We start from the raw sequence: 10,226 nt of genomic DNA on the forward strand, positions 1-10,226 counted from the left end.
CCAACTCCAAAGAAAGCAGTTGCTGGCAGGTGTATAAATTAATGAACTATCAGTTTAATAAGTCATGATTACAAAATACTGACGTGAATTCTTTATAGAAGAAAAAAATGGCAGAAGATGACCTTAGGGAAGATCACTTTGGATTTCAGAGAAATGTAAGAACGCACGAGGCATTATTGACCCAACAACTTATCTTAGAAGATAGGTTAAGGAAAGGAAAATCTAAGTTTATAGCTTTTGCAGACTTAGGAAAAGCTTTTGACAATGTTGAATCGAATATTCTCTTTCAAATTCTGGAAGCTGCAGGGGTAAAATTCACAGAGCAAAAGGGTATTAACAACTTTTGCAGTAAACAGACAACAGTTATTACAGTCAATGGGCATGAAAAAGGGAAGCAGTGGTTGAAAGGGAGTGAGAAAACGTTGTAGCCTGTCCCCAACATTATTCAATCAGTACATTGAGCAAGCAGCAAAGGCAAACAAGGAAGAATTTGGAGTAGGAGTTAAAGTTCAGAAAGAAAAAATAAAAACCTTGAAGTTTTCTGATTGCACTATAATTCTCTCAAATGGACAGTACCCTGAAAGAAGATATAAGATGAAAATCGACAAAAGCAAGGAAAGGATAATGGGATATAGTCAAATTAAATCAGGTGATGTTGAGGGAATTGGACTAGGAAATGAGACACTTAAAGTAGTAGATAGATTTTACTATTTGAACAGCAAAATAACTGATGGTATCCAAAGTAGAGAAGATGTAAACTGCCTATTACAAGAAAAGCCTTTCTGAAGAAGAGAAATTTGTTAATGTCAAGTATAGACTCAATTGTCGGCCAGGGTGGCCGAGCGGTTCTAGGCGCTACAGTCTGGAACCATGCGACCGTTATGGCCGCAGGTTCGAATCCTGCCTCGGGCATGGATGTGTGTGGTGTCATTAGGTTAGTTAGGTTTAAGTAGTTCTAAGTTCTAGGGGAATTATGACCTCAGATGTTAAGTCCCATAGTGCTCAGAGCCATTTATAGACTCAATTATTAGGGAGTCTTTTCTGGAGGTATTTGTCTGGAGTGTAACCATGAATGGAAGTGAAATGTTTATGGTAAACAACTTAGACAAGAAGAGAATAGAGGCTATTGAAATGTGGTGCTACAGAAGAATGCTAAAGATTGGATGAACAGATCATGTAACTAATGAGGAGACAAGAAATTTGTGGCACAACATGACTAAAAGAAAGGATTGGTTCATATGACACATTCTGCCACCAAGGGATCACCAATGTAGCATTAGAAGGAATTGTGGTGAGTAAAAATTTTAGTGGGAGACCAAGAGATGAACACATAAGTAGATTCAGAGGCAAGTAGATTGCAGTAGTTATTTGGAGATCAAGAGGTTTGAACAGGGTAGAGCAACATAGAGAGCTGTGTCAGATCAGTCTTTCGACTGAAGACCACAATAACAACATGGTTGGAGATTTAATATTAATTTTCTTTGTCAGTTTTAGATATGCAGAGAGATTCAAAAGTATGTCATTGCTTGTTGCAGTGAGCAAACATACACTGTCAACAGTCAAGTTCTTACCGTTATTTGGGTTGATTGTGGAGTACTTAAGGTGTCAGTCATGTTTGTTGTCGGGATATGATGTTGACCAAAGTTGCCGCTTCTCAGATGATGGTCCTGTATATGTGTCATTGTCAGTGGGATAATGTATGGCAATCCATCCTTAGGTATTCCTGGTTTTGGAATTCTAGTTTGGCCATTCATGAGATTGTTTTGGTTATGAAAATTTTTTTGCTATTATCTTTGCAGGGAAGTTAGTTCTGAATTTATTAAGTATAATGTTAATGTAAGTATAATGTTAACCAGAGGTTGTAAAGAGTTCCAGGGAGAGCATTAGGGAATGATTGACAAATACAGAGGATATAATGGGTAGCTTTGAGATATGAAATAGTGAAGGCAGATTGATGGTAAGTGGAAAATGGCTAAGCAAGGGTGAGACCTTCACAGGAAAGAGAACCACCTGTATGAATATCAAGAGCTCAGATGGAAAACCAGTCTTAAGCAAAGAAGGGAAAGCAGAAAGGTGGAAGGAGTATATAGAGGGTCTATGCAAGGGTGATGTACTTGAGGGCAATACTATGGAAATGGAAAAGGACGTAGGTGAAGATGAAATAGGAGATATGATACTGAGTGAAAAATTTGACAGAGCACTGAAAGACCTAAGTCAAAACAAGGGCCTGGGAGTAGACAACATTCAGTTAGCACTACTGATAACCTTGGGAGAGCCAGCCATGACGAAACTCTACCAGCTGGTGAGCAAGATGTATGAGACAGGTGAAATACCCTCAGACTTCAAGAACGATATGATAATTCCAATCCCAAAGAAAGTAGATGTCGACTGGTGTCAAAATTACCAAACTATCAGTTTAACAAGCCACAGCTGCAAAATACTAACAAGAATTCTTGACAGACGAATGGAAAAACTGGTAGAAGCTGACCTCGGGAAGATCAGTTTTTAACAAACTCATTTGTTATGCACACTGTATTACAGTTAATTGTAATAATTGCTCATGGAGTTAAAATATTGGTCGTTGGGCCTAGTGGTAGTTTTAAAGAAAAAAATACTCATCTTGTTTTCTAATGATCTCCTTCAATCCGTTGCTTGAATTTCTTCTGTCTGGAAGCCAGGTTCTCTTGTAGGTCTGTAAACCCTATAGGTTGATGTGTTCCTTGAAATAACATAGACAACAAACTGATTTGTACATAATTTTCATCCTTAATAGTCCTAGATGCCTTGCTGCCATCAATTACAATGTTCACTCAGCAAAATACATTCCATTTGTATGCAACTTCAGAAAACTTTACATTTCTTCTTCTTTCCTTCATGCCAGACAACGCACAACCAACTGGCACCCAGTTAACATCGAACCAAAGCACATCAGTAAAGATATAGTCATACTAAGATCGAAACATACAACATTAAATTGAAAATAATTTACAGAAATGAAATTCACTCAACAGCATAATAGAATTATGATAATAAATATTCACATAAAAATAAATTTATGTTTTTGTAGTTCTGCAATTTTATAAAATTAGTTTTTTAAACACAGGGGTTAATTGTGTTAGTACAACATATACTACTATATAGCCAGAGTTTAAAACGTTTCAAATAAGATCAGAAACAGGTTAAGAGCATAAATTTGTGAATATACATGGTCCAGATGGCTTATTGCACATTACACACACCTTGAGAGTTTCACTCACATTCCACTGCAAGAGAAACCCGTGAAGGAGTGCACAGTGTTTACAAATTTGAAATGCAGTAACACAAGAGTTTATGATATCATCATAGGTTTCTGTGGTCTGAATAATTGAAGGCTGGTAAAAGGAGGCATCTGGTGTGCGCTGAATTTGAGGGTGGTGTCCGATAGTACTTCATACTACTGATGGTCTTGATAACTTTTTAGGACTGGACACAGCTCCCTGGGTATTTCCTACAACAATTTGCAGTGTATCAGGTTCAGAATCCAAAGTTCCTTAACCACCTATATGAAATATTCCATGAGAAAATTGCAAGATAAATAAGGCTCTCAGAATTTGAAGTAAAAAAAAAAAAAAAAAAAAAAAAAAAAAAAAAAAAAAAAAAAAAAGGCGGATGTAAAAATGACTTCTTAACTGATTTGAAGTTAAGTGAAAAGAATACCCTTAGTCAACAATAAATACTACCTCATCTTGAAAAAAAAATTAGGAAAAGGTTACTTCTCACAAAAAATATTTTAGATTTTGTCAGATGTAATTAACCCAAATTTAAAAACTGGTCTCACAAAATTCTACTCCTTACGACCGCAATGGGTAAAATGCCAGCCAGTGAAGGAAGTATGAGAGAGAGACTTGATGCTTTTGTTTATATGTCAAGAGTTGCAAGATAAAAGTTGGTTGCATGAGTGTGCAACATGTCCTGGTGCTGAAGTGATGGCTGTTGTGGCATTACACCTTCAGGATACTGACAATGACATAACCTATGCATTATGGGAGAGAGGAGAGTTGATGAAGAAGACAGTAGAGCTGGAGAAGTCTGTTATAGAGGTTAGGCATTGGGTCATGAAAGGAATAGCTCAGCATCATATCTGGAGGTTTCAGAGTCAGGCCATAGCAGGAGTAAAATTAGCCACATCCCAGTATACTGGCACATTAGTTCTTCATTTCGACTTTGCTGAGAACTGGTCTGTTGCTTTGCAGAACAAAATTCAAAGTTACCACTGGCCCACATCACAGGTATCAATATCAACATGTGACAGTGCACATACATACTACACTGTCAGCATGATAACTGATGACCTAGCACCTAGAAACCATGCATTTCCTAAACATGTGTATGTGACTGATGGTGCAGCATCTCATTTTAAAAACTGCTTTCACCTTTATGAGCTTGGTCAACACTGAAGTACAGGAATTAAGACAAAAATGGATATTTTCAGCAACAGGTCTCTCACTTATAATGGGGTAGGAGGTCTCTGCAAACATCTTGCAACAAGATTTAATCTCTTGCATGAAGCTGTTGTTGATATAAGAGATGCTGCTGGATTTGTACACACCATATCAACATTAATAACAACATGAAACTCTTAATTCTAAATGACAGTACATTAATGGAATTCCATTTTAAAAAGAGAGAAGCAGGGCCAGCTACTAAGCCTGTGGTACGAATTCAATCAAGTCACTACTGGGTTTCATCCTGAAGTGGTACATACATTGCAAGGAAGGTTCTCCATGAAATGCAGCCTGTTACTGTGTGTGAAAGATCGAATAAATACCATTACATCTTAAGGATGCTTAAGCGCTAACATTAACATTAAAACTGTGCTACTTGCTCACTTTGCAAATATGTGTAGCTTGTTAAGGTATTGTGCTAAGTTCTAGGGAGATACAGGTTTTGCAAAATAATTATTATAAATCAAAAATATCCAATAAAATAATTAAATGTCACTGACAGTGAATCATGCAGGGGTATTTTAAACTATAAGTAGAAATGCTTTTCATAGAGAAGTAGATAACATCGTAACATGTGCCATACAAGAAAAGTATGCTATATTAACATCAATCAAACTTCAATGCATTTAATCATTGTTGTTCCCAGCAATACTTAGAAAGGATTGGGAACATCAAAGGTACTTCTCCATATCCACTGCTACGTGTAAACAAACCTCATTCCCTTCTTCCTGACTGCTCTCTCTCACATTGTACGCCAGATAAGCAGTGGAAAATAATTATGCACTTTGGAAAATTCATTTATTAATTTGGATGAATAAATAGAGTTACAGCATAAATTTCTGCAGACTGACCAACTTGCATTGGAATAACATGAAAGAATTAAGATCATCATTAAGGACAATTATTCACAGTGATTCAATAGCAATATAAGGTAGTTGAGAGAAAAAGGTGATGCTAATATATGCCTGCTTTGAATGAGAACATGAAACAATGTACAAGTTAATAGTTAATAAATTATCAGTTATCAAAACATAGTGGTGCTGAAACTAATGAAAGGAGCTTCATTTGCATGACACAGTCAGACGAATTATGTTTAATGGTCCACGAGTGCAGAAATGAGTTTCTTAAGGTAAGCACAGTTCTTCAAAAAAACTTGGTTCAGTACAGACTTAGAAAGCACTTCTCTTATCACAATGTCATCATATGTATACTGATGATCCAAAACATTATGACCACCTGTTTAATAGTTTGTTTATCCTTCTTTGGAATGAAATACATCACTGATTCAGAATATCAGGGATCTGACAGTTTGTTGATAGGTTTATGGCAGTATGTGGCACCATATGTCTATGCCCAGGTCATGTAATTCACATAAATAATGGACCGCTGATTTACGTATGTGGTGATGGCACCTGACAGCAACCCACGAGGGTTTACATCAGGTGAATTTGGTCACCGAGACATTACTTGAGTTCAATATAATGCTCCTCAAACCACTGTAACACTGTCCTGGTTCCAAGATATGGACAATTGTACAGCTGAAAGATGACATCCCCATGGGGGAAGACATCAAGCATGAAGGGGTGCAGGTGGTCTGCAACTATCAGTGTGTCTTTGATTACTCTAACAGGTCCCATGCAAGTGAAGGAGCATGTCTTCCATAGCATAATACTGCTTCCACCAGCCTGCATCCATGGTGTGCTGCACGTTTCAACTTGCCGTTCACCTTGATGGTGGCATTTCTGGAGATGACCTTCAAGCTAGTGTAGCAAAAATGTGATTCACCCAAAGGGCCAACACATTGCCATTGATCGATCGTTGAGTCCCAATGGCCCTGTGTCTGCTGCATTCGTAACTGACAATGTTGTTGGGTCAACATGTGAACATGCAGAGGCAGTCTGCTGCGCAGCTCCATGTACAATGATGTATGATGAATGATGTGCTCCTAAAATATGCTGCTCTTTTGGCAGAGATGAAACAGATTACCATCTATACTGCCAGCCGCAGTGGCCGAGCAGTTCTAAGCGCTTCAGTCCTGAACCACGTGGCTGCTATGGTCGCAGGTTTGAATCCTGCCTCGGGAATGGATGTGTGTGATGTGCTTAGGTTAGTTAGGTTTAAGTAGTTCTAAGTTTAGGGGACTGATGACCTCAGCTGTTAAGCCCCATAGTGCTTAGAGCCATTTTTTGAACCATCTATACTACTTTACAGAGCAAACAAGCCTCCAAACCCCATTTTCTGTGAAGAGCTGTGGACTTCCAACCATTTAGCACCAAGTTGTAGTTTCACTGTCCTTCTACGTCCATAGATGCTCATGACAGTAGCTAATGAACATTAGACCAGCTTCATTCACAGATTGTGCATAATAATAATCTGCGCTTTTTCAAAGTCACTTAGCTCAATGGATTTCCCCATTTGCAGCTGATATCTTTGCTACGGTGATCCCCTGTCTACGTCTGTCCATGTGACTTTTGTTATCACATCACGTGTTTGCAATGCCACCAGATGGCATCCAATGTTTCAGTGAGCAGTGGTCATAATGTTTTAGCTTATGAATGTATTATTCTTCTAGACAAGTGCTTAGGAAAAGGTTCTTTAGACATAAAATATAAGAAGAGAGGAAGAATAATATTTAATATCTTGTCGATAAGAAGGGAAATTAGAAACTGAACACAAGTTAAAATTGGGCAAGGCTGGGAAAGAAAATTTTTCATGGCCATTTTCAGATGAACCTGTCATTTATCTTCAACAATTTAGACAAATTACTGAAAATCTAAACCTGGGAGGGCAGAAAGGGGATTTGAACTTCTGGATGGAACTCAGCACCTAAATTACTGTGCCATCATAGGTAGTAGGTGAAATCTAATGATCATCATGTACTGTGAACCTTCAGTTAAGATATGAAAGATGTTGGATTCCCATGAAGAAGTGTAATTGGATCACTTCTTCACTGTATGACTAAGCCACCTATTTAACAAGTGTTTTCTCAATGTTTAGCCAGAATAAAAGTTACATTTTTGATCAGAATATTTCAACAACTTACCTAGTTATCTTTTTCAGGTGCTTCAGGCAATAGTGTTAGGTGTGCTCTGGGCTCCTGACAACACAAACACTCAAGTTCAACATAGTCAACACCTGATAAAGATGATATGTTTGTAATTGAAGAATGCTGTATAAAAATTTAATCAACAGCTCAAAAACATATGCTGTCAACCACAGCATGGAAAAAGCACAGAAATCGCCACTATAAGTGAGCTGAGCCTGTCTTTTGAACTATTTTAGTGAGACTATTTCTGTTTAGTATGAGCAGTCATACTAACATAATTGTAAAGAAATCCAGTAATATCTAAACAAAACTCCAATTGAAGGGATTCTAAATGTAGATAAATGCAAAATGTTGCACAGACAAGAGGGAAACCTTTAATGCCTTTTTGCAGCAGACTCGCCAATATGCCTCTGGAGTTGGCCAAATAGATAAAATATATAGGAAATTTTTAACATAGCTGCTCTTCAGCAACAATGTCTGTAAATGAATGATTTGAGAAAATCAGCCAACCAGTTGCAGGTATAAATGTTTATTAACAATCCTTGACCATGGTTTCAACAACTGTAAAATTTTCTTTCCCAGAAGTAACTGGACATGTAAAATCACATACTGGTGGTGACAAATTTCAAAACAATGATGCTCATGTGAAGTAACATGGTATATGTGACCATCAGTAAAATGAAATAAAATCCAGTCAGACATTTTATTGTAGCTGGGCTAATCATAAAAGTCTTCATATTAAAATGTACATTGAATTAAAAGGCAGTGAAACAACCAGTATGTGGCTGTTCTGAAATTTTTTCCAGATTAAAACATCCACACAACTCCAAACCAGTAGACCACAGTCAATCCTTTTTATTATCATCATATTCTTTGGACATCTAAAGCGGCCTATTCCGTAGCTGCCTCAAAGGATGTGGGAGTCCGCAAAAGCAAGTCAGCTTGCCTGAGAGTGGGTGCAGGTTGGATAGGCAACCCACCGTGTAGTCCTATTGCACCCCGTTCAGATCTGGTTCTGCATATGTGCAAGCAATTTGTCCATTGATACCTGCAGGCGATGTGAGATATGATTGCAGTGCCTGGGCATGAGCACGTTGCCCACCCTAAGCATCTGTGCCCATGGATGCCAAACTGCCTGTGGGTAGCCATTTGTGCTGAAACAGCATTATCTAAAGGAACCTCTGAACCCATGTGGCAGGTGCATTTATGCTGCATTGAGATGCAATTTGTAATGGGATGCATCCAGTGAACTAAGTAGCCCCTAGTTGTCACAGCTCCTTGCCTCAGATGAAATCCCCCTGGCAAACACACTGAGTGCATACTGGTTTTACCTCCCAAACTGTCACCAGAACCTCTCACAATTAAAATTCCATCATCAGAAACCAGCATGCAATAAAAATCAAACTGGCATAAAATGTACTACATTCCTGAGTATGCAAATGGTAAGTATTTCTGCATCATCATACAAAGGGTGTTTTTGAATAAAACTGTTCAGATAACTTTATTTATGTCTTTATTTATAATATCATTTTGGCTACTGCCATCATCAGATCTATAATTAACATTACAGCACATATGGACAAGAAGTGTTTCTAATACATTATAAGCCTACAAAAGATGAATTTTTTAAAAAAAATTTAATAAGTTCACTCATCTAAACTAAAAACTTGTAAAACAAAATTCAATGTCAGTATAAATGAAACACATGCCTAAGTGGGGCATCAAATATATCAAAGATATACAGTAAGTGCTAGCCAATAGATGACTGGAATGATCTTGAAACTTCCTGGTAGATTAAAACTGTGTGCCGGGCCAAGACTCGAACTTGAGACCTTTGCCTTTAGCGGGAAAGTGCTCTACCAACCGAGCTACCCAAGTATGACTCACGCCCCGTCCTCACAGCCTTACTTCTGCCAGTACCTCATCTCCTACCTTCCAAACTTTACAGAAGCCCTCCTGCAAACCATGCAAGAAAGGATATTGCGAAGACATGGCTTAGCCACAGCCTGGGGGATGTTTCCAGAATGAGATTTTCACACAGTTTTAATGTGCCAGGTAGTTTCATATCAGCACACACTCCCCTGCAGAGTGAAAATCTCATTCTGGAAACATCCCCCAGGCTGTGGCTGAGCCATGTCTCCACAATATCCTTTCTTTCAGGAGTGCTAGTTCTGCATGGTTCGCAGGAGAGCTTCTGTAAAGTTTGGAAGGTAGGAGACGAGGTACTGGCAGAAGTAAGGCTGTGAGGATGGGGCGTGAGTTGTGCTTGGGTAGCTCAGTTGGTAGAGCACTTGCCCACAAAAGGCAAAGGTCCTGAGTTCGAGTCTCAGCCCGGCACATAGTTATAATCTGCCAGGAAGTTTAATATCAGTGCACACTTTGCTGCAGAGTGCAAATACCATTCTGAAAACATCCCCAAGGCTGTGGCTAAGCCATGTCTCCACAATATCCTTTCTTTCAGGAGTGCTAGTTGTGCATGGTTCGCAGGAAAGCTTCAGCAAAGTTTGGAAGGTAGGAGACAAGGCACTGCAGAAGTAAGGCTGTGAGGAGGGGGCATGAGTCGTGCTTGGGTAGCTCAGTTGGTAGAGCACTTGCCCGCGAAAGGCAAAGGTCCCGAGTTCGAGTCTCAGCCTGGCACACTGTTTTAATCTGCCAGGAAGTTTCATATCAGCGCACACGCCGCTGCAGAGTGAAAA

At 38.7% G+C, this 10,226-nt stretch overlaps 1 non-coding gene across 1 annotated transcript; it reads left to right on the top strand.

The window, feature by feature from the left end:
* Nucleotides 1-9,793: 9,793 nt before the first annotated feature.
* On the top strand, nt 9,794-9,868 carry Trnal-caa (transfer RNA leucine (anticodon CAA)). The gene has a single exon. It is a non-coding gene; the product is annotated as a tRNA-Leu (tRNA).
* The last annotated feature ends 358 nt before the right edge of the window (nt 9,869-10,226 follow it).

This window comes from Schistocerca gregaria, chromosome X (assembly GCF_023897955.1).
Source record: "Schistocerca gregaria isolate iqSchGreg1 chromosome X, iqSchGreg1.2, whole genome shotgun sequence".
In the NCBI taxonomy this organism is placed as follows: Eukaryota; Metazoa; Arthropoda; class Insecta; order Orthoptera; family Acrididae; genus Schistocerca; species Schistocerca gregaria.